The 25,105-nt window shown below is 45.1% G+C and overlaps 1 long non-coding RNA gene across 1 annotated transcript in view; it reads right to left on the bottom strand.

Moving 5' to 3' along the window:
- Nucleotides 1-25,105, bottom strand: part of LOC144479970 (uncharacterized) — a 220,271-nt gene that overhangs the window by 90,689 nt on the left and 104,477 nt on the right. The window contains exon 4 of the long non-coding RNA XR_013495596.1: nucleotides 13,983-14,064. This is a non-coding gene — a long non-coding RNA (uncharacterized LOC144479970). The remainder of the gene's footprint in view (nucleotides 1-13,982; nucleotides 14,065-25,105) is intronic.

Genomic DNA, 25,105 nt, shown 5'->3' on the forward strand with positions numbered 1-25,105 from the left:
CGTAGGCAGATCGGACACACAGCGCTTTGACTTCCACATGACTAGAAGCAAGTCACGAACCCAGCCCAGTGGAATGGGGATCGAACCCCATTGCTGTTGGCACCAATTTGCTCCACACCAAACAAGGGGACGGAGTTGCTGTGGCATCATACATTTTTACACACAAGTTGTAGTCTGGAGCTGTGAATATTGATGGGAGAGGATCCGATTTCTTTCTATCGCGTGGCCAACCAGAAGTTTCCCAATCGTGTGCATTGGAAGGATTTTGAAGTTGATACTCAACCTGTTGTGGCCACGTTATGAATGCACCTTCCTTAGCCATCAAGTGGGACGTGAAGCCAAAGCTCAGAGGTAGAGATGCTACTACTGTGCCACAAAACCTCCCCTCATTTTGCTCAATAACCTTCCCAGAATTGGGAACACAGCACAGTTCACAATACGTCAGCTGTTGTACTCCGAAAGTCTCCTCACAAATTCAATATTAACTCTTCACTTTTTGTATTCAACCCATTTGGACACAAAACCAAAGGATCCATTTTCCCTTTCGATGATCTTTATTGCCATGTTTAAAGACCATGTACCCTTGCACCAAGGCTACATTTTCCTTTCCCTCTCCAGCTTTTGTGCTGCTGACTCTCATTTTGAAAAAAAAAACCTCACCCAGAGAATGACACAGCCCAGAAGGAGGCCATTCAGCCATCAAGTCTGTGCCAGCTCTTTTGAAAGAGTTTGCCAATTATTGCCACTGCCCTTTCCCCATAGCCCTGCAAATATTTTCCTTCTCAAGTACATATCCAAATTTCTTTTGAAAGTTATTGTCGAATCTGCTTCCACTGCCAGTGTGAGTTGACCAAAAAAAACTACAAAACCATCTCACATTTGTAGCAACTGAATGAGTTCAATCCTCACACAGGGACCTCTGCATGAGGTCCCTGCATCTCTATTCTTCAGATGCAATCAGGACATGAGTGTCTTGGTGGTCCTTGGAGTATCAAGGGTCGGCACGGTGGCACAGTGGTTAACACTGCTGCCTCACAGCTCCAGGAACCTGGATTCGATTCCCGGCTTGGGGTCACTGTCTGTGTGGAGTTTGCACATTCTCCCCGTGTCTGCGTGGGTTTCCTCCGGGTGCTCTGGTTTCCTTCCGCAGTTGAAAGATGTGCGGGTTAGGTTGATTGGCCGTGCTAAATTGCCCCTTATTGTCCCGGGATGTGTAGGTTAGAGGGATTAGTGGGGTAAATATGTGGGGTTGCGGGAATAGGGCCTGGGTGGGATTGTTGTCGGTGCAGACTCGATGGGCCAAATGGCCTCTTTCTGCACTGTAGGATTCTATGATAGTCTAATGATCCAGTCATCCTCGCGACAAGGGACAACCTTCTATATATATATATATACTTTTAAATTTATATATAGGTACATGTAAGTTTGACCTTGGAGTTCACAAGGGTTCTGGACTGGAGGTCCATTAGCAACGGGCTCCTATTTTTACGTGATGACAGATCGCTGAATTCCCTGACTCGGCATCCACAGTTGGTCAGACTGAGATGCTCTTGGACACGGTTCTGTTGCCAGCATTAGATCCCTGCAGTGTTTCTATTCCTGAGCACTGTCTCGCCAGTTTCAGCAACAGAACAGAGCCTATTATTAGAATGCAGATGAACAGATATCTATGAAAGAAGATGACTGTACCTCACTAATTGGGGCAAAACGTTCTTTCCCAGATGCACAAAAGGGAGAAGTACATTGACTCATTTTTATAGCTTCGATATGCAACTTCACCAAGATTATATGTTTTGAAAGATAAGATCGTGTAATTAAAGAGGGAATTTCAGGTACCCCAGAGTGGGTTACAGACTGCAATCTAATCAAAGGGTGGTTTATATATAGCATTACAGGTACTCGGATGCGAGTTTTCATCTCGATTAAGGCAGGGAATGTCTGTGTTAGTGACTTAAATATTTTCCATCATAGTTACTCAGTGTTTTAAATAAAATCAGAGTCGGGTGCACAGCAAATGACATTCTACTCAAATCCAATGTCCCTTAATCTCAACTGAAAAACAGCTCCCTCTACTGCAGCTCTCGTACATTTTTCCATGTCCAACACTGGACATGTGGCCCTCCGGAGCAGGATATACACTGTGCTCCAGGTATGGTCTATGTGGATCTTACGCTGGCAAAGAGTTGAACTCCAAAACTGGCAAAGCTTTGGTGGATTGTGATTGAGCGATGAGTAGTGTTTGCCAGTTCTGTGATTTGGAAAGCTGAAACGTACTTTTTTAGGCTTTGGAGCGAGGGATGATGATTGGAAATGAGGACAGGAGCCTCACATTGTTTGGAACCTCCCATTACACCCGAAACTATTCAGCTTCTGGGATTAGACAGTGCAGAAAGAGCCCATTCCACCCATCATGCTTTTGAAAGATCTTTCTAATTAGTCCCCTCTCCTTCCCTTCCCCCGTTGCCCTGCAAATGTTTCCTTTACAAGTATTTACCCAATACCCTTTTGAACATTACAACTGAATCTACTTCCACTGTTCTTTCAGGCAGCACATTCCACATTTCCCCTCAATCAAATTCAGACGGATAAACCCTCCTTTGACAACTCGAAGGGTTCAGTTTAAATTGACTCTGGACAGTCTCAGTCCAACTCAAATTAGGCACAAGCTTCCAGATAAATTTTGAGGGAATTGGCCACCATACTCAGAGAGGCTCTATCAGATTGGCGGTTTGTGAATGGAGTTGCCACACCTGTGCAGTCGAAGACATTCTTCCAAAATTGAGGTTAAGGCATTGAGTGTTCTGCCGGAGAGACCTTGAATCAGAATGTTAACCCCTTCGCTTGTTCTGATGTTGTGTGTATTCAGAGAAAGACATGCATTTCTTTCCTGGCAACACAATGTCCCAAAACAATAACAGTTAATGATGTAATTAATGTAGGAAACTCAACAAATGACTTGCACACAGCAAGATCCCACCAACAGCAATGTGATACTGGTCAGATATTCTGCATTTTTCTCAGTAGTGTGTCCCATCTCACCCTGGAGAAACAACTGGGGTTGATATAATTGACTACCACTCTCCGGGAGAGGGAGATGGAAATCCTCTTCCTTTTAACAATCGGACTGGGCTGCAATGCCCCAACACAGATGAATAGCTGCTGTTGAATCACCTCCTAATGTCACAAACATAAGATCGTGGGTGCCAGGCTGAGGTATGGCGTGCGGTTGGTGGGGGTGGTGAGGGGGGTGGTGGGGGGGTGGGGGGGTTGGTGGGGGTGAGGGGGGTGGTGGGGGGTGGTGAGGGGGGGGGGAGCGGGGGGGCTGCTGTCTTAGCCCTTGGAATTCTACATTCAGGATCAAGAGGGGATTTTTTTTAAAACCCTCTGAGGGGTGGAAGCAGAATGGGAATAGTTACTGGACTAGTAATCCAAAGGCCTGGAAATAGAAACTCAAACCCCAACAGGCCAGCTGGTAAATTTCAATTCAATTAATTAATAAAACTGGAATACAGTGCTAGCGACACTAATAATAATGAAACTACCAGATTGTCATTAAAACCTATCTGCTTCAATAACATCGGTCATGGAAGGAAATCTGCGTTCCTCACCTGGTCTGGCCTACTCCAGACCCAAAGCTTTATGGTTGATTCTTAACTGCCCTCTGAAATGGCCCAGCAAGATACTCATTGTAGGTGGTCTCCATTATCCGCTGAAGAGCAAAGATGGGCAATAGTTAGCCTTCCAGTGCAAAGAGTGGTTAGCACTGCTGCCTCACAGCGCCAGGGACCCGGGTTCAATTCCAGCTTGGGGTCACTGTCTGTGCGGAGTCGGCACGTTCTCCCCGTGTCTGCGTGGGTTTCCTCCAGGTTTTCCAGTTTCCTGCCACAGTCCAAAGATGTGCAGGTTAGGTGGGTTGGCCATGCTAAATTGCCCCTTAGTGTCTGGGGGGACTAGCTAGGGTAAATGCATGGGGTTATGGGGATAGGGCCTGGGTGGGATTGTGGTTGGTGCAGACTCGATGGGCCGAATGGCCTTCTTCTGCACTGTAGGGATTATATGATTCTGCAACTTGTTTGCAACCAAGTATTGCACATTCCAAAGTCCAGGACTACATACTCAGCGATGCACTAAAGCTTGGGACAAGGGTGCAATGGGGCAAGGACACTGTCTAAGGTCTTTCAGCCACAGTACATCGAGGGGCTGGAAACTGTGGAAAACCGCTATGGCAGTATATTTAACATGTTATTGAATATTATATATATCGACTGGAATTGTAAATTAAATGAGTAACAGGAAGCGTTGGAAGAAACTGATTAATTTCGCTCCTCATGTAATATCAAATTTGAACAATCATTGTAATGTTTGTTTATAAAATGAATAAAGTATATACTTTTCAGAAAAAAAAGATTAGTAATGGGTAATAAATTCTTGCCCTGCCAGTAACATGCATTTCTCAAGAATGAATAAAAATAGTGAAATGAGTTACAAAGATCAGCCCCCGACATAAAGGAACATTCATTTCACTTTGAGTAAATGTAATTACATCTTCTGCCAGAAGGGGTCACACTTTGAGAGACTATTTCCAGCAATGAATAATCAGGAATGATCTAATTTGATAAATATTATATTTGTTACTGTTATCTGACAATGAGCATGGGTCATAATGCTTTCGAAGGAAACTTAAGAGGCAAAAACTGCTTTCCAACAAATCAGTAAATCTAACATTAGGTAATATTCCGAATAATAGGATAACTGGGGTGAATAGTGATTTGCTTTAATTTTGTTTTCACTCTGGGACATGAACATATAAAAACACGCCTGTTGAATAATACTTATTTTTGTTTCTGTAATAATCTTCAAACTCAAACAGTTTAAGAGATTGTAGATGGTAAAGGAGCAAGATCACTTGTCGGTGCTTGGAAGAAGTAGAATTATAGGATCCTACAGTGCAGAAGGAGGCCATTCGGTCCATCGAGTCTGCACCGACCACAATCCCACCCAGGCCCTAACACCATGCATTTACCCTAGCCAGTCCCCCTGACAGTAAGGGGCAATTTAGCCTGGCCAATCCACCTAATCTGCACATCTTTGGACTGTGGGAGGAAACCGGAGCACCCGGAGGAAATCCATGCAGGTACGGGGAGAATGTGCAAACTCCACATAGACAGTCACCCGAGGCTGGGAATCGAATCCCGGTCCCTGGCGCTGTGAGGCAGCAGTGTTAACCACTGTGCCACCGTGCAGCCCAAGAATTATAAACTTTGATGCTTATCTTCAATATCTTCCAGGATTCTCACTTTTTTTCTGACTATGAATGCTGTTGAAGTACTGAATTTATAAACAGATTAACCCTTGGAATGTGAGCATTGCTGGCAAGGCCAGCATTTACCTTATTAACCTGAACCATTGAAAACAGTTCGATAGGAGTGACCACTTCAGCGGACCATTAAGAGTCAACCACATTGGTGTGGGCTGGAGTCACAGATAGTCCAAGATAGTAGGATGGCAGATTTCCCAAGCTATGGGGACATTAGTGAACTCCACTGGGTCATTATAACAATCCAGTACTGAGGGAGTGCTGCACTGCCTTTGAGATCAGACATTAACCCAAGGCCCCATCTGCCCTCTCAGGGGAATGCACAAGATCCCACAGCACTATTATGAAGAAGAATAGACTAATCTTTATCCTTCAACCAATATCACTAAAAATAGGTTATCTGGTTCTTGTCCGCTTGTTTTTGGGGGTTTGCTGTGCACAAATTGGTCGTCACATTTCCCTGCATTGAAAGCAGTGACGACACCTCAAAAGGTAACAGTTTTGGTCTCCTAGTCTGAGGAAGGACATTCTTGCTATTGAGGGAGTCCAGTGAAGATTCACCAGACTGATTCCTGGAATGGCAGGACTGACATATAAAGAGAGACTGGATCGGCTGGGCTTGTACTCACTGGTGTTTAGAAGAATGAGAAGGGATCTCATAGAAACATATAAAATCTTAATGGGGCTGGACAGGCTAAATGTCTTCCTGATGTTGGGGAAGTCCACAACTAGGGGTCACAGTCTAAGAATAAGCTGTAAGCCATTCAGGACTGAGATGAGGAAGAACCTCTTCACTCAGAGCGTTGTGAACCTGTGGAATTCTCTACCACAGAAAGCTGTTGGGATCAGTTCGTTAGATATATGTTCAAGAGGGAGCTGGGCGTGGCCCTTGCGGCTAAAGGGATCAAGGGGTCTGGAGAGAAAGTGGGAGTGGGACACTGAAAGTGCATGATCAGCCATGATCATATTGAATGGTGGTACAGGCTCGAAGGGCCGAATGGCCTCCTCCGGCACCTATTCACCATGTTTCTATGTCATGACTTCAGGCCACATGTTATAGAAATATAAGTCTTTCTATTTTCCTTTAGGATCTGTCTCTGGTATGATGCCTTCCTTGGTTGAAAGTTAATCCAAACTCGTGCAGAGAATGGCAGCCTTATTGAGCAATCAGTGGCAAAACCAATCTTTCAAGAGAGGAGGCATTCAAGATGGGGCGGGCACAAAAAGAGTTTAAAAAAGAACGCGGCCATGTGGCCTCTTAGTAATGATTATGATATTCAAGGTCCTGACATAGGTGAATTGCAAGAAACCATTCCAACATCAACCTGCATTTGTCTGCAGGTCTATACTTGTCCATACGTGTGCACAACAGCCCCAGATATTGCTGATTTGCCTCTTCAACCCTGAGTATCAAAGGGAAAGTGATTTATTACAAATCACACGCTGCTAATTAGCTGCCTGCTCTCCATCAATGTTGGCAGGCCAGGGAGAAAAACAGAACAGCTCCTTCCTTCCAAACCCAGTGACCTCCTCTATAATGGGCTAGAACCTGATACAGTGTAAACATCACAAAGTCAAGGCTGTCTGCACAGGTAAGGCAGCATTATACGTAGTGTAAGTAAAAGCAAAAATCGCAAAGAGATAGTAATACATTAATAACTGGACAAAACTGGCAAATAGATTTCAATGCAGGCAAGTATGAGGTCACCACTTTAAACTTGAAAAGACTTTCATTTATATGGCGCTACTTACGAACCCCAGCCGTCTCAAAGCCCTTTTACAACCAATTAAATACTTTTGAGACCAGGTCTGAGTAATTTTAAAAGGTAAAATGTTAAGAACATTGGAGATCCAAAGATGCTCACGGGTTTGTGAACATGAATCATTAAACATTCCTAACCTACACCACATCACCTGTAAAAAGGCAGCTCACCACCACCTTCTCCAGGGTAATGACTGATGGGCAGTAAATGCTGACCCCACCAGTGGCGCCCACGTCCTGTGAAAGAATAAATGTAAAAAACAAACAGAAAAATAATCATAAAGGCTAATGGAATGCTAATGAAAGGTGAGAATACAAGGGGGGCTGAAGCTTTTTAAAATTCATTTGTGGGACGTGGGCATCGCTGGCTGGGCCAGCATTTATTGCCCATCCCTGGTTGCCCTTGAGAAGCTGGTGGTGAGTTGCCTTCTCGAATCGCTGCAGTCCATGGTCTGTGGGTTGACCCTCAATGCCGTTAGGGAGGAATTTCCAGGATTTTAACTCCAGTGACTGTGAAGGAACCGCGATACATTTCCAAGTCAGGATGGCGAGTGGCTTGGATGGGAACTTGCAGGTGGTGACCTTCCCATTTATTTGCTGCCCTTGTCCCTCCAGATGGGAGTATTCATGAATTTGGAAGGTGCTAAGGATCTTTGGTGAATTGCTGCAGTGCATCTTGTAGATAGTACACACTGCTGCTACTGAGCGTCGGTGGTGGACGGATTGAATGTTTGTAGATGTGGTGCCAATCAAGGGTTGCTTTGTCCTGGATGGTGTCAAGCTTCTTGAGTGTTGTTGGAGCTGCACCCATCCAGGCAAGTGGGGAGTATTCCATCACACTCCTGACTTGTGCTTTGTAGATGGTGGATAGGTTTTGAGGAGTCAGGAGGTGAGTTACTCGCCGCAGTATTCCTAGCTTCTGACCTGCTCTTGTAGCCACTGTGTTTATGTGGTGAGTCTATTTGAGTTTCTGGTCAATGGTAACCCCAGGGATGTTGACAGTGGGTGATTCAGTGATGGTAACACCATTGAATGTCAAGGGGCGGTGGTTAGAGTGTCTCTTATTGGTGATGGTCATTGCCTGGCATTTGTGTGGCGCGAATGGTACTTGCCACTTGTCAGCCCAAGCCTGGATATTGTCCACATTTTGTTGCATTTGAACATGGACTGCTTCAGTATCTGAGGAGCCGCGAATGGTGCTGAACATTGTGCAATCATCGCGAACATCCCCACTTCTGACCTTATAATGAAGGGAAGATCATTGATGAAGCAGCTGAAGATTGTTGGGCCTAGGACACTACCCTGAGGGACTCCTGCAGAGATGTCCTGGAGCTGAGATGACTGACCCTCCACAACCATTTTCCTATGTATCAGGTATGACTCCAATACTTCAGAACCTGTCAGAACATACCTGGAGTACCGTCAACAGTTCCAGTCACACCTTAAAATCTTACTGACTGTCCTGGCTTGAGAGAATTCACATCTCTTTAACCTGTGCTTAACCCTCTCTCCACTCGCATTGTCTGTACCTGTAAAGACTTGATTACCTGTTAAGACTCGCATTCCAACCATTATCTTGTAATTGAGTCCGTGTCTATATATGCCCTGTTTGTGAACACAACTCTCCACTCACCTGATGAAGGAGCAGTGCTCCAAAAGTTCGTGCTACCAAATAAACCTGTTGGACTTTAACCTGGTGTTGTGAGACTTCTTACTGTGGTCACACCTTAGGAATGATACATTGACCTTGGAGGAAGTGCAGTAGATTTATCGGAATACAGACAAACATACCAATTAGGAGTTCAAAGTTTAAAAGTTTATTTATTAGTGTCACAAATAGGTTTACATTAACACTGCAATGAAGTTACTGTGAAAATCCCTCTGTCGTCACACTCCGGCGCCTGTTCGGGTACACTGAGGGAGGATTTAGCATGGCCAATGCACCTAACCAGCACGTCTTTCGGACTGTGGGAGAAAACTGGAGCAGCCGGAGGAAACCCACGTAGGCACTGGGAGAATGTACAGATTCTGCACAGATAGTGACCCAAGCTGGGAATCGAAACTGGGTTCCTGGGGCTGTGGAGCAGCAGCGCTAACCGCCGTGCCACTGGAATAGGCCATTCGGTTCTTTGAGCCTCCTCAAGCCCTTCAGTGTCTAATCTGATTGTGGCCTCAACTCTACTTTCCTGTCAACCCCCTATACCCTTTGACTCCCTTGTCAAGCACAAACCTATCTAATTTCGCCTTAAAAATAGTCAGTGGCCCAGCCTCCAAAGATCGCTGGAGAACAGGATTCCACATGCTAAGACCCTAATCTTTAAACTGTGTCCCATGGTTCCAGTCTCTTCCACAAGGGGAAACATCCACTCAGCTTCCACCCTGTCAAGCCCCCTCAGGACCTTACATGCTTCAATAAGAATGATAATTAGACTCTGAGGATTAAATTAAAAAGAAACGTTACACAAATTCGAGTTGTAATCCTTGGACGTAGGATAGAGGCAAATGGTTTCTACTTGTTGGGGAATCTATAGCCAGGGGACATAGCTTAAAAATTAAAGTTGCTTCTTTCAGAGGTGAATTTCAGAAACATTTTTACATGCAAAGGAGAGGGGAAAGGCTCGCCCATAGAAATGGAAATGTTAGGTTAACTGTTCATTTTAAATCTGAGATTGATAGATTTTCATTCACCAACGATCACGAGATAGAGTTGGGTACAAGGAGAACAAAGAACAAAGAAAAGTACAGCACAGGAACGGGCCCTTCGGCCCTCCAACCTGTGCCGATCATGATACCCTAACTAAACTAAAAAAAACCTTCTGCCCTTACTCGGTCCGTATCCCTCTATTCCCTCCACATTCTTGTACCCATCCAGATACCTCTTAAATGTTGCTAATGTGCCTGCTTCCACCACCTCCTCTGGCAGCGCGTTCCAGGCACTCACCATTCTCTGCATGGAAAACTTCCCCCGTACATCTCCCTTAAACTTTCCCTCCTCTCACCTTGAACCTGTGCCCCCTTGTAATTGACAGGGGGTAGCAGGGTGGCGCAGTGGTTAGCACTGCTGCCTCACAGCGCCAGAGACCCGGGTTCGATTCCCGGCTTGGGTCACTGTCTGTGCTGTTTGCATGTTCTCCCCGTGTCTGCATGGGTTTCCTCCGGGTGCTATGGTTTCCTCCCACAGTCTGAAAGACCTGCTGGTTAGGTGCATTGGCCCGAACAGGCGCCGGAGTGTGGCGACTAGGGAAATTTCAGTGTTAATGTAAACCTTACTTGTGACTAATAAATAAATAAGATAAACACTTCCTTCCTTGGACAAAGCCTCTGACTATCCATCTTGTCTATGCCTCTCATAATGTTGTATATAGTGTTAAGCCACAAATCGACAATGATCTAATTGAATAGCGGAACAACTCAGGGGGAATACTCCTATTGGATTTATTTGTTGCAGTTCAGTGTCTTTCCTTTAACACAGGCTGCCGATAGATGTGTTTTTCTCAGCCCCTCCCCCAATGAAGCCAGAGATCACTTGTCTGTGACTTTGACTATGTTAAAGATGCTATACAAGTGCACCTTTCTGTATTCCCCTCCCCTCCAACACTCTGGGAGAGTGGACACCCCGACACACCACACACCAGGAGCTGAGGGGAGAGGCACCTCGACCCTTGCAGTGTTTCTGTTTTGAGAGACACAACACCCCCTTCCCCTGCCCCTGATCTCACATCACGCACCCCTGCCCTCACCCCGCAGCTGGAAAGCTCACCCCGTGACCACACGGCGCTCAAACAGTTAACTGCACCCCGGGTCTCGATCACCGCCTGTGAACAGTTGGTCATGAAAGGGAAAAGCCGAGTTAACTCCCCTCAGCTGAAACCGCCCTGTCGAAGAGGCTGCCCAGAACAAACTCTCATGTGTGTTCAACAAAAATGTTGGAAGCCTGTTTAGATTCAGGCTCCTCTGTGCCAACTGAACTCTACCAGTGACATAGCTTCAACAGCGCTGGGCGGCATGCCAGACAGGCTGTCCATTACTAGGCAGACTGCTGATGCAGCCTTCTTTATCCTCAGGGTCTCTTTTTGTGAGAAAATGTCATCGCACAATACCTGGGCGTAGAGTCTTTTTTTAAAAGATTCTTTGGGTTTAGAGCACAACAGTTTACTTACATCAGTCAGTGGGTGTCCAGACTTCCAGACACATCTTATCAAGCAGGTAGAAAGAAAGGCTTGTCGTGTTCAGCTGGGCTCTCGCTCGCTCTCTCTCTCTCTGCAATCTGCTTTTTTTTTCTCTCTCCAACCACACTCAAGCACAAAGATTCATTGTTTTCCCTTCAGTGTGCCTCACACGGCTCTCACTAGCAAGGTCAACCATAACAGGTATCTGGTTTTAATTAAGTAACAGACATCACCACATTATCCCAGCACATTACAGCTACAAGATTGTACAGCCAAAGAGGTTTCTGTGTACAGAATCGCCCTCACTCTCACACTTACCCACCCACATCCTCACCCTCGCACCCCCACACCTCTCATCCTCACCCCCACACTCACCCCCTCACCCTCACACGCAGCCTCTTGCATGCACATACTTCCACACGCACACCCTCATACATACATTCACTCACATCCACACCCTCACATGTACATATACCCACACACACACATGTACATGTACTTATACACACACACACATGTACATGTAACTCTCATACACACACATCCTCACATGTACATGTACGTACACACACACACACACACACACACACATATGTACATGTTACTCTCATACACACACACCCTCACATGTACATGTACGTACACACTCACACATGTACATATACCCACACACACACATGTACATGTACTTATACACACACACCCACACCCTTACATGTACATGTTACTCATACATACACACACATCCTCACATGTACATGTACGTACACACACAATTTTATGTAATATTTTGATTTAAGTGATTGGGGAGGATGGTGGCAGATGGAGAATAATGTGGGGAAGTGTGAAATTATCCACTTTGATAGGAAGAATGGAAATGCAATAGTTCTTTAAAAATGTTGGTTTTTAGAGGGAATTGGGGTCCATGCACACAAATGACTGGATATCAAACTACTAAGAAGGTAAATGGTACGTTAGTCTTCATTGCAAGGAGTTTTGAGGAGAATGAGTAAGGAAATCCTGCTGCAATTATATAGGCTCAGTACCGCAGCTGGAGTACTGTCTATCATTTTGGTCTCCTTACCGGAGGAAAGGTCTACTTGCCTGAGAGCGAGTGTAATTGTGAGTCATTGGAGAGTTGTCCTATGAGGAGAGATTATGGAGAATGGGCCTATACTCACTGGAAATTAGAAAGCTGAGAGGTGTTCTCAATGAAATGTATAAAATTCTCACAGGGCTTGACAGAGTGGATACTGAGAGGCTATCTCCCTTGGCTGGAGACCATAGAACTTGGAGACAAAGGGGGTTGGCTAGTTAGAAGTTTAGTAGAAGACTGTGAATGCTTAGTCATTGATAAAATTGAAGAGATCGATAGATTTTTAGGCATTAAGGGAATCGTTGGATATGGGGATTGTGGGGATGGGTAGGACTGAGGTATAAAATCAGTAAAAATCCTCCTGATGGCTCAAGAGACTGAGTAGCCTACTTCTGCTCCTTCTAATGTTATTATTTATAGTTCAGTAGCAAAACTTACTGCAACCTGGGAAGCAGTTGGTTGTAGTACAGGAGTTTCCGGAGAAGCTGGGAGATGCAAATCTATGGTCCTGCAAGGTCACCACCAGTGGGGGAAGGGTGGCGTAACTACAGCGTGACGTGTTTACATGGGCAATTTCCATTATAAATGTTAATGTCAGAGCTATAATAATGGAAAAAAAACTTTCTAACTGAGGCAAACAATTCAGGAAAAGAATAAAGATATGTCTCGCATCGATCACCAAATTGTTCCAATTAGCACGTGCGCATTTTCCTGTTTGCAAGTGAAGTGAATTCTGCCACTCACTGACAATAAAGATGTGTTATTGGTTACTTCAACCTGAGTCAGATCATTTTAGCAGAACTCGATCCCTCAGATTATACACTCAGTAAATCAACTGGGGAAAATTTCCAGCATATCTCCCACTGACCTCACAACATCAAATAGCCTCACTCCCGTTCAATTCCATGAAAAGTCAATTTTGGATTTCAGAAGATTGAAATCTGAGTTCCCCAACGGTTTGAGTCTGAACGAGGAAGCGATGGGGTTGAGGAGTGAGGGGGAAGCGGGGGGGGAATGGAGTTCCAGGCTGTGAATCCACACCAAAGTGAATTTGAGATCAGAGGGATGGGGTAGAAGGCAGGGAGTTAGCTCAAGGAAGTGGATGAGAATGCTGATTATCCCTACGCTCTCCTGGCCAATCTCTCATTCTAATCTCCAAAATCTTCAGCTCATCTGAAACTCTCCTGCCCTTACCCTAACGCACGCAAAATTCTGTTCTCCCATCACCCCCTGTGCTCGCTGACGCACATTGCTTCTTGATCTAGCAGCACCTCGATTTTCAAATGTGACATTCCAGTCATTTTATGGTCATCATTAGTGATATCAACTTTGTATTCCAGATTTACTTAATCAACTGAATTTAAATTCCCAGATGTCAGGGTGGGACTCAAACTCATGTCTTCAGATTATTAATCCAGTAGCATGAACATTACCCTCACTCTGAGCAATATAAGAGTGTGGGTAGGTGGGATTGAGGTGAAAGGATGGGTGGGTGGATGGGTGAGATTAGTGATGCTCTTGCTGAAGTTGACAAAGTCCTTTTGCTGTTCTTATACCGTCCCCTGTTGGTATCATGTGAAAATCACACCATTACACTGACAGCCCAAATGCAGCTAAATTCAGTGTCAAGAAACTCACCCCATTCACAAGGCACCATCATCGCTACGGAGTCCTTTGGTGGTTGGAATATCCCCAGGATCATCGTTTAAAATAAGGCATTCTATTGCAGAGAGAAAAGAGCAAGCATTATTAATTATGCTTCACTGTAGAGTGAACCACTTTACTATGTGCACAATGCCAGGGTGAGATGGAAGGTAAAGGTAGAATTCAGAGGAACTGGCATTGTCTAATTTGATTGTTAACCCAGAGCCATTTTGAGTAGTCACTTCCGACTGCCTGGTATCAAAGCAGCCCTCGAATAAATCACAGTGTGTGGCTCAGAGGTGGTGAAGTTAGAATCACAAACTCACAGCCCAGAAGGAGGCCATGTGGCCCATCGTGGCCGTACTGGCTCTTTGAAAGGGCAGTTGTGCTTATGCCAAACCCCATTAAATTCTCAGGATCATGAACAAAGTGAACTTGGAGAAAAAGGGGGACAAAGAAAAACGATAATTAAAAAAACACAGAAACAATTGTAAATGGTGCCTATTAGACAAATCTGCTTGAGTTCTCAGGACAGTAAGAAGTTTAACAACACCAGGTTAAAGTCCAACAGGTTTATTTGGTAGCAAATAACATAAGCTTTCTTACTGTGCTTACCCCAGTCCAACGCCGGCATCTCCACATCATGAGTTCTCAGGATGCAGTGAGTAGCGCATCTCGACTAAAGAGAATCAGCCCCAAAATCAAACAGGACAGGGAGCTGGGATTGCGCCCAGAGCAACAACCCGCACACAAAGTTAGGGCAAACTGAACTGTGCTGAGAAGGATCATCAACTATCTTGTGGATACTGAGGCATGAGACAGTCCAAACAAATTACAGCAGAATAAAGGTTATAACTATCAGGAAAGATTAAACATGCTGGGGTTCCTTTCTACAGAAAAGAGGTTTATATACGGCATAAACACATTTGTACGTTTCAATGAGATCACCTCTCATTTGTCAAACTCGAGAGAATACAGGCCCAATCTCCTCAATTTCTCCTCAATGGAAAATCCCGTCATTCCAGGAATCAGTCTGCTGAACCTCTGTTGCACCCTCTCTTTGGCAAGTATTTCCTTCCTTAGGTAAAGAGACCAAAATTGTACACAGTATTCCAGGTGGGGTCTCACCAAGGCCCTATATAATGCAGCAAAGACTTCTTCACTCCTGTACTCAAGCCACCTTACATTAAAGGCCAACATACCATTTGACTCTGTAATTACTTGCTGCACCTGCATGTCAGCTTCCACTGACTTCTGGACAAGGACTCCCCAGGTCCCTTTGGTCACTTCCTGTTCTCTCTCATTTTCAAAGACACTCTGCATTTCTGTTGTTCCCACCAAAGTGGCCATCTGCCATGTTTTTGCCACTCACTTAGTCTAGCTAGGTCCTCTTGAAGTCTCTTTCTATCCTCCTCACAACTCAGATTCTCATCTGGTTTGGTGCCATCAGCAAATTTGGAAATATTACATTTGGTCCCCACGTCTAAATCATTGATATAATTTGTAAACAGCTGAAGCCCAAGCATTGATCCTTGAGGTACCTCACAAGACACAGACTTAAACCTGAGAATTACTTGGTTTTCTGTCCATTAACCAATTCTCAAACCATGCCCTTATTCCACGTGCTCTCATTTTGTTTACTAAACTCTTGTGTGGGACCTTATAAAAAGCGTTCTGAAAATCCAAATACACCACAGCCACTGGCTCTTCCTCATCTATTCTGCTTGTTGTATCCTCAAAATATTCCAACTGCTTTGTCAAACATGATTTCCTGTTCATAAATCCAGGTAAATTCTACCCAATCCTACCATTATTTTTAAATGTCCAGTTATCACATTCTTCATCATAGATTCTAGCATTTCCACACTACTGATTTGTTAAAAAGTTTATTTATTAGTGTCACAAGCAGGCTTACATTAACATTGCAAAGAGGTTACTGTGAAAATCCCCTAGTTGCCACACTCCAGCGCCTGCTCGGGTACACTGAAGGAGAATTTAGCCAATGCACCTAACCAGCATGTCTTTCGGACTGTGGGAGGAAACTGGAGCGCCCGGAGGAAACCCACGCAGACATGGGGAGGACGTGCAGACTCCGCACAGACAGTGACCCAAGCCGGGAATCGAACCCGGGTCCCTGGCGCTGTGAGACAACAGTGCCAACCATTGTGCCATCATGCCGCTGATGTCAGGTTAATAGATCTCTCTTACCTCATTTCTTAAAGAGTGGAGTTACATTTGCTGCTTTCCAATCTGCAGGCAATGCTCCAGAAACTATAGGATTGTGGAAGATGTTCATGAGGTTCAGGAGATTAACTTTCAGTCCCATTCATTTTTCCAATTCCACTTTAATTCAGTTCTTCTTTCATGCTAGTCCCTTAGTTCACTCGTATTCATGGAACTTTTTTTGTATCTTCACCCATGAAGACATGAAGACTGGAATTTTCCAACCCCACTATGACGGGTCTTCCTGTGGTGGAGGCAGCTCACCATTGGCCACCTGCGAGATCTTCAGGTCCTGCTAAAGTCTATGCTGTTTAGTAAGGTTTGCCTGTCCCGCCACTGGAGAACCATTGGGGTTGACTTTGGCAGGACAGCAAGAAACTACCAGTGAGACGGGGTGGAAAATCCCACCCAAAGTTTTCTTTACTTGCTCTGCCATTTCCTTATTCCACATTATAAGTTCTCCTGTCTCTGCTCATATTTGTCTTTGCTAATCTTTTCAATTTTACATACCCACACAAGCTTGTACAATCTATTTTTATGTTTCTCGGTAGTTCACTCATATTCGATTTTCTCGATCTTCATAGTCCTCCTTTGCTGAATTTTAAAACCGTGATGTGGAGATGCTGGCGTTGGACTGGGGTGGGCACAGTAAGAAGTCTCACAACACCAGGTTAAAGTCCAAGAGGTTTATTTGGAATCACGAGCTTTCAGAGTGCTGCTCCTTCCTCAGGTGAGTCAACTTTAACCTAGTGTTGTGAGACCTCTTACTGAATTCTAACACATCTCCAATTCTTGGGCTTATTACATTTTTGGCAACTTTATGGCTGGACTTTTACTGCCTCACCTGCCAGGGGAATCGGAGCGAGCGAGGGGCGGACAATGGAAAGATCCGTTGACCTTGGGAGGGATTTTATGGTTTCGGGATGAGAAATGCCATAAAATCAGTCCCTATAAGTCTGTTCCTTTGATCTAATCTAATCTTTAACTTCTGTGGTTAGCCATTAGTCTTGTTAACCATCACTTTTCCTGTTGGGTTTTGCTACTGAAAGAAATGTATATTTGTTGTAAACCATCTATTAATTTTCTAAAATTCTAGTGATTACCAGTCCATATCATCAAACCTTTTAATGTAGTTTCCCAATTTACGGCAGCCCCTCCATCATTGTAGTTTCCTTTGTTTAGATTTAAGACCCTAGTTTTGGATTGAACAACATCACTTTCAAACTTGATGTAAAATTCCGACATGTTCACTCTTCCCTCAAGGCTTTTTTTTACAGCAAGATCATTAATTAGACCATTCTTGTTGCGCAGTATTGGATTTAAAATAGTTTGTTCTCTGGTGGGTTCCTCAACATACTGTTTTAGAAAACCATCGCATCTACACCTTGAGATCTCAGGAAGCACAAAGGATAATGGAAATCTGGAACTCACCCCTCAGATAAACTGTCGAAGATAGGGTTAACTGAAAATCCCAAAACTGTTTTTTAATTCATTTATCGGTTGTGGGCATTTCTGACAAGGCCAACATTTATTGCCCATCCCTAGTTGCCCTCAAGAGGTGGTGGTGAGCTGCCTTCTTGAACCATTGCATTGTCTGAGGTACACCCACGGTGCTGTTAGGAAGGGAGTTCCAGGATTTTGACCCAGCGACAGTGAGGGAACGATGATATATTTCCAAGTCAGAATGATTAGTGACTTGGAGGAGAACCTCCAGTTGGTGTTGTGCCCAAGTATCTGCCACCCTCGTCCTTCTAGGGGAAGCAGTCCTGGGTTTGGAAAAAGCTGCTTAAGGAGCCTTGGAGAGTTCCTGCAGTGCATCTTTTAGATGGTACACATGGCTGTGTCAAGCTTCTTCAGTGTTGTTGGAGCTGCACTCATCCAGGCAAGGGGAGAGTGTTCCATCACACTCCTGATATGTGCCGTGTAAATTGTGATCAGGCTTTGGGGAATCAGGAAATGAGTTACTCGCCACAGGATGCCTCTGACCTGCTCTTGTAGTCACAGTATTTATATGGCTAGTCTCGTTCAATTCTGCTCGATGGTAACCCCTAGGATTTCGATAGTGGGGTAGTCAGCAATGGGAATGCCATTAAATGTCAAGGGGTAATGGTTAGATCTTCTGTTGTTGGAGATAGTCATTGCCTAGCACTTGAGCGACATGAATGTTACTTGCCACTTGTCAGACCAAGCCTGGATATTGTCCAGGTCTTGCTGCATTTGGACACAGACTGCTTCAGTACCTGAGGAGTTGTGAATGGTGCTGAACATTGTGCAATCATCAGCGAACACCTCCACTTCTGACCTTAAAGAAGGTTATCAATGATGCAGCTGAAGACGGTTGGGCCGAAGGAACTCCTGCAGTGATGTCCTCGAATTGAGACGATTGACCTCCAACCACCAAAACCATCTTCTTTTGTGCCAATGCTGCACCAGTGGAGGGTTTACCCAGTGATTCCCATTGATTCTGGTTTTGTGAGGGCTCCTTGGTGCCACATTTGGTTAAATGCTGCTTTGATATTGAGGGCAGTCACTCTTACCTCATTGATTTCTGTTGCAGAAGTGTATTAAAAGTTGTGAACTAAGGCAGAAAAGATGGAATTAAGGTACACACCAGCCATCACCTCATTGTAGGCTGGTATAGGCTCAATGTGCTTATTAGTCTACTCCTGTTCCAATGAAAGTAACTGATCCAACAACCTCTCAGATGGAGAGAACCCTTGGCTTAACGGTAGCATTCCTAACACTGATTCAAATCACACTCCAAACAAACTCGCTCTGAATTCTGCTCAGCTATCCAGTGGTATCCAATGGTCTTTTACTTTGGGTTAATGGAGTTCCAAAAAAACCCTCCCGCTTTTCACATGGGGCTAACCACAAGAGGATTTTTATAAAATAGAAGAATGTGAAGATGACAACGGCCATGGCAGAACGTCACCTCATGGCCTATAAATCCTTATTCTCCATAGGAAGATATGAAAATACCACTCAGATCTTGCGATGAGACACTAGTGAGTCATGACTAATCCTCCAAATAAAGCAGTGTGGAGGAAGAGATATGTTCCAATGCAGGGGGGTCATCAACTAAGGCAAACTACTAAGGGGTTGGTGGAGAGCCAATTATCAAACCAGGCCATCATTTAAAGAAATAGGAACAGGAGTAGGCCACTCTGCCCCTCAAGCCTACCCTACCATTCAATAAAATCTTCCAACTCAACTCAATTTTCCTGCCCTATTCTCATAATGGCTATAGCAAGATGAACAAAAATCAAACAAGCTGTACGAGGTAATTTCTTTAAAGGTCTTCTCTTAAGCTGCTGGCTTCAGAGATTTATATTTTTAAATTTTATTTATAAACAGTTGCATAATCTTTGCAGTTTGGAAACAAGTAATTTGGCCAACAGGTCTTTGCTGGTGTTAATATTTCATGATGTGGAGATGCCGGCGTTGGACTGGGGTAAACACAGTAAGAAGTCTCACAACACCAGGTTAAAGTCCAACAGGTTTATTTGGTAGCAAATACCATAAGCTTTCGGAGCACTGCTCCTTCGTCAGATGGAGTGGAAATGTGCGTCACGAGCATTCAGCCTTGGATCTTCAGGTAAGCGTTCTCCAAGGTGGCCTTCACGACACACGACAGCGCAGAGTCGCTGAGCAGAAACTGATAGCCAAGTTCCGCACACATGAAGACGGCCTAAACCGGGATGTTGGATTTATGTCACATTATCAGTAACCCCCACAGCTTTCCCCCTGGTCTTGCAGAATCTCACTGGCTGTTCTGTCTGGAGACAATACACATCTCTTTAACCTGTGTTTAATGCTCCCTCCACCCACATTATCTGTACCTTTAAGACCTGGCTGGCTGTAGAGATTCTGTAGAGATATCTAATTAGTATTCTGTAACTTGATTTCTGTGTCTGTGCACTGTTTGAGAGCACATTTCCACTCCATCTGACGAAGGAGCAGTGCTCCGAAAGCTAATGGTATTTGCTACCAAATAAACCTGTTGGACTTTAACCTGGTGTTGTGAGACTTCTTACTGTGTTAATATTTCACACAAGCCTCCTCACATCCCTTTATTCCATTTCTCCTGGTATGAATGTCAAACCTCCCCTTAAATGCATTAATGTTCTTTTTGCTTCATCCACTCTGCAGTGAGTTCTACATTCTGACCAATCCATCAGAAATCCCTTCCAAAATTCTTCACTGACCCATTTGTGATTCACCCACAACACTCTCAAAATGGAAACTCGATTTTATGTAGCACCCTTAATGTAATAAGTTGTAATAAAGCGTAAAGGTTCTTCACAGGAATATTAACAATCAGAACCTGACACTGGGCCACCTAAGTAAAAAATACGTGATCCAAACAATGATCACATGTAGACAAAGATTCAAAGTCCCACCTATACATAGCGAGACAAGACTTCACCTGAAACGTCACTGAGGTAAGTTTGAAGTGACGAATTAAAGGAGAAGAGGGAAGTAGAGTTTAAGGAGGGAATTAGTCTGGTTGAGTTTCAGGCAGTTGCCATGGAGACAGTGATCGAGTCAGTGGCTAGAAAATAGATACAATGTGATCAATAAACTATGAATGGATGAGGTAAAAGGTGCAGGCTATGAAGCCTTCCCCAGATAGACTCGGCTAGTGAACATGAACTCTAAGCTGTGGCTATAAATTCAGTGGGACACAATGGACTTGGTTGACTTCCACATTTTACAGGAGCCCATAAAACCCGGCTGTCATTTAGGAGCAGGCACCCTGGGTATAGAAATGGTGGTGGATATGGAAGGAGCAATCATGTTGTGATCTGTGACGGACTGCAAATCCTACATGTCAATCTCCCAGAGGAGAGAACATGAAGATACAGAAACCAAAAATAAACCATCAACAAAATTGTGTTTCAAAGCTGCACAATGTTAGTGCATTGCTAATTACAGTCATTTGTAAAACTTATTTTCATTCCCTTTATGGGTCAAACCATATTTACACTCGTGAGTTGTGGTGTCACTGCTCTCCCAGGCATCAGGTTCTTGGGGTTGTGACGTTTCAGGTGAAGTCTTGTCTCACTAGGTACAAGTGGGACTATGAATCTTTGTCTAAAGGTGGGGCTTTGGCCAATATCAACAAGTGGGGTCAGCCAGAGTCTGCCATTTGAACTCAGTGAGTGCTTGCAATACTGCACAGAAATGGGCGGCACGGTAGCACAGTGGTTAGCACTGCTGCTTCACAGCTCCAGGGTCCCGGGTTCGATTCCCGGCTCGGGTCACTGTCTGTGTGGAGTTTGCACATTCTCCTCGTGTCTGCGTGGGTTTCCTCCGGGTGCTCCGGTTTCCTCCCACAGTCCAAAGATGTGCGGGTTAGGTTGATTGGCCAGGTTAAAAAAATTGCCCCTTAGAGTCCTGGGATGCGTAGGTTAGAGGGATTAGCGGGTAAAATATGTGGGGGTAGGGCCTGGGTGGGATTGTGGTCGGTGCAGACTCGATGGGCCAAATGGCCTCCTTCTGCACTGTAGGGTTTCTTTCTATGAAATAAAGCCTCTTTCTCTGGGCCTCAGGTGAAATATCGTCATGATGTGAACATAGAACGGGTCACTACAGCAAGCCAGGTGTTAGAGGCGAAACCGTTTCCTACCAGTTGACTACAGATCAATTTGTCCAGTACACTCGCCACTTTACATGTGGTATACTGGACATCTTTTTGTTTTATTTATTCGCAGGATTACTGGAGCAGCATTATTGCCCTTGAACAGGCTGGTTTGCTCGGCCATTAAAAGAAGCATTTTAAGAGTAAACCACGTTGCTTATAGGTCTTGAGTCACATGTAAGGATGACGGATTTCCTCCCCATTAGTGAACCAGATGGATTTTTAACAACAGTCGACAATGGTTTGATGGTCATCATTAGACTTCTATTTCCAGATTTTTATTGAATTCAAGATTCATCATCTGCCATGGTGAGATTCGTATCCGGGTCCCCGGAGCATTCATCTGGGCCTCTGGATTACTTGTCCAGTACACCAGGACCTCTACACCATTGCCTCCCCAATTTGATGCTCTTCTTCAAGTGAGACATTTTAACCTGATCATAGAATCATAGAAACCCTACAGTGCAGAAAGAGGCCATTTGGCCCATCGAGTCTGCTCCGACCACAATCCCACCCAGGCCCTACCCCCATATCCCTACATATTTTACCCGCTAATCCCTCTAATCTACGCATCTCAGGACACTAAGAGGCAATTTTAGCATGGCCAATCAACCTAACCCGCACATCTTTGGACTGTGGGAGGAAACCGGAGCACCCGGAGGAAACCCACGCAGACACGAGGAGAATGTGCAAACTCCACACAGACAGTGACCCAAGCCAGGAATCGAACCCAGGTCCCTGGAGCTGTGAAGCAGCAGTGCTAACCACTGTGCTACCGTGCCGATGGATATTAGGTACTCGCAGAAGTCCATTCAACTGAGAACACGGTTCCGGATTCTGTCCGACACAATTGGCCATGTCAAAATTAAATAGAAAATTCATTAATTTATAAAAACGGTAGCCCCGCTCCATTCAGGAATCTGGTAGAGACCGGCACGGAAGGAAATGAAGCAAAGTGAGCCAGTGAGATTGCGAGAGAGCTGAGAAATCAGGTTCGCGCCCGATGTCTCGTCCGCCGCGATCTTACCGGCACCGGATTTCCGCCGTGAGGCTGAATAAATTATTTAAATTTAATTTTCATATAATTTAAATGAAATTAGTGAGCTCGGGGCTCAGTTGTCCAGGCTCACTTACCTGTCTGGCCTCGCCGGGGGAGGTTCCCTTCAGCGAGAATCACAGCTGGTCCCCAGCAGTGGGGCCGATTGGTCCAGCCATGTTGTGGGGGCCGGGGTGGGGGTGTGGCGGCAGGAGTCTGGCCGTGCAAGGGGGGAGCTTATGATTGGCCATGGGGCCTCACCATAGCGTTAGGGGCTGGGGGGGGGGGGGGGGGGGGGGGGGGGTTTAGGCCATGGAGGCCAGCTGAAAGCATGGTTGACATATTTTAGCTGCTACACCACAACTGGACATTGTGTGAGCTGGATTGGCTGAGTGTCTCGCTCTCCTAGCTGTCTCTGGGCTAGAGAACTCTGTGTTCAAGTTCCACTCTCGGACTTGGTGGCGACAAAAAGATCCAGTCACTGGTACAAGCAACCTCATGAGCATTGGTGCCAGTTCCCAAGCCGGTCAGATGGGGAGGGAAAGGCATCTGGCTGTAAAGTCACCCATAGTTCCAAAAATGATGGATAACATGAAGATCAACTAGCATTGTAGAAACTCCATGTAACTTGGGAAAAGCTGAAGGAGAACCATTGAACCACAACTAAACATTGTGTATTTTACTGCTGTTATTGAAAATATTCTTTGACAAAGCTGCTGTCACTCTTCAGGGCACCTTTCTTCACTTTGACTCTGGTTCCTCAATCTCAGCTCAACCCATATTTACATACATTTTGTATCACGTGGCAAATACAGTGACCTGATCACCACATGTTTGGCGAGCATCAGATCCTATTGGATAGCACCGATGCACATTACCAATTTATAAAGTTAATTAAACCCTGTTAGTTTGTAAGTAGAGAAATTAAACAGGTCGAGGGGGACAAGTTAGATTATAAAGAATTCCCAAGAGAGTGGAGGACAAGATGCTGTAAATCAGGAAAAAGTGGTCAGTTGATTCCTAGCCTGTAAAGAGGAGCTGGATTTTAGACCCTTCAATTCAAAGGGGGCGATCTTACCATTGCGTCCCGCTGGCCGATGGGCGAAGTGAGCCAGTAAGATTGCGTGAGAGCTGAAAAATCAGGTTCACACCCGATTTCTCATCAGCTGCGATCTTACCGGCACCGGATTTCCGCCGCGATCAGCCTCGCGCACATTTCCGGCACGAGGCTGAATAAATTATTTAAACTGAATTTCCATATAATTTAAATGAAATTAGTGAGCTCGGGGCTCAATTGTCCAGGCTCACTTGCCTGTCTGGCCTCGCCGGGGGAGGTTCCCTTCAGTGAGAATCACAGATGATCCCCAGCAGTGGGGCCGATTGGTCCAGCCGTGTTGTAGGGGCGGGGAGGGTTGGCAGGGGTCGCTTGGTCTGGCCATGGGGAGAGGCCTACATTCGGCCGCGGGGCCCCATGGTAGCACGGGAGGGTGAGGGGGGGGGGGCACGGTGCCAGGTTTAGGCCATGGAGGCCAGCTGAAAACAACGAAGGCTGTATGACAGGTCTGCTCAGAGCAGAGAGACCTGCACAAACAATTGTGCCCTCTGCTGCTATCAGCCGGCTTTCTGGCAATTTAAGCTTCGCCCATTCCCCCAGGTTTCAGGGTTTTTTATGCACTAAGTGCATAAGATACCAGATTTGGACTCGCCGAAAAAATGGGATTCAAAACTCTCCTGTTTTCATGCTCATTCTGGACTTAGAATTTTTTTCATAAGGCCGTCCCCCTCGTGTCGCCTTTGTTCTATGGTGATAATGGATGAGGAGGAGATGCGTCAGAAGAAGACTGCATCTTCCCCCCGACAGGAGCATCATAGATACAATATCAAACGCAGATGAGATGTGTGTGCTCTGCACTGAGATCAATGTAATGCTGAGCAAGGCAAATGTTTGTAAACAGTGCAAGCGATGAAGGAAATGAAAAGCTCGAAGAAGTCACAGGTTTAGGGTGCTGGGGAGCAGGTACAGAGGAGGTGTTAGGGGTAAGTTTTTCACTCAGAGGGTGGTGGGTGCGTGGAATCAGCTGCCAGTAGTGGTGGTGGAGGCAGATTCGATAGGGTCTTTTAAGAGACTTTTGGATAAGTTCATGGAAGTTAGTAAGATTGAGGGTTATAGGTAAGCCTAGTAGGTAGGGACATGTTCGGCGCAACTTGTGGGCC

Source organism: Mustelus asterias, chromosome 27 (genome assembly GCF_964213995.1).
Source record: "Mustelus asterias chromosome 27, sMusAst1.hap1.1, whole genome shotgun sequence".
Taxonomy (NCBI): Eukaryota; Metazoa; Chordata; class Chondrichthyes; order Carcharhiniformes; family Triakidae; genus Mustelus; species Mustelus asterias.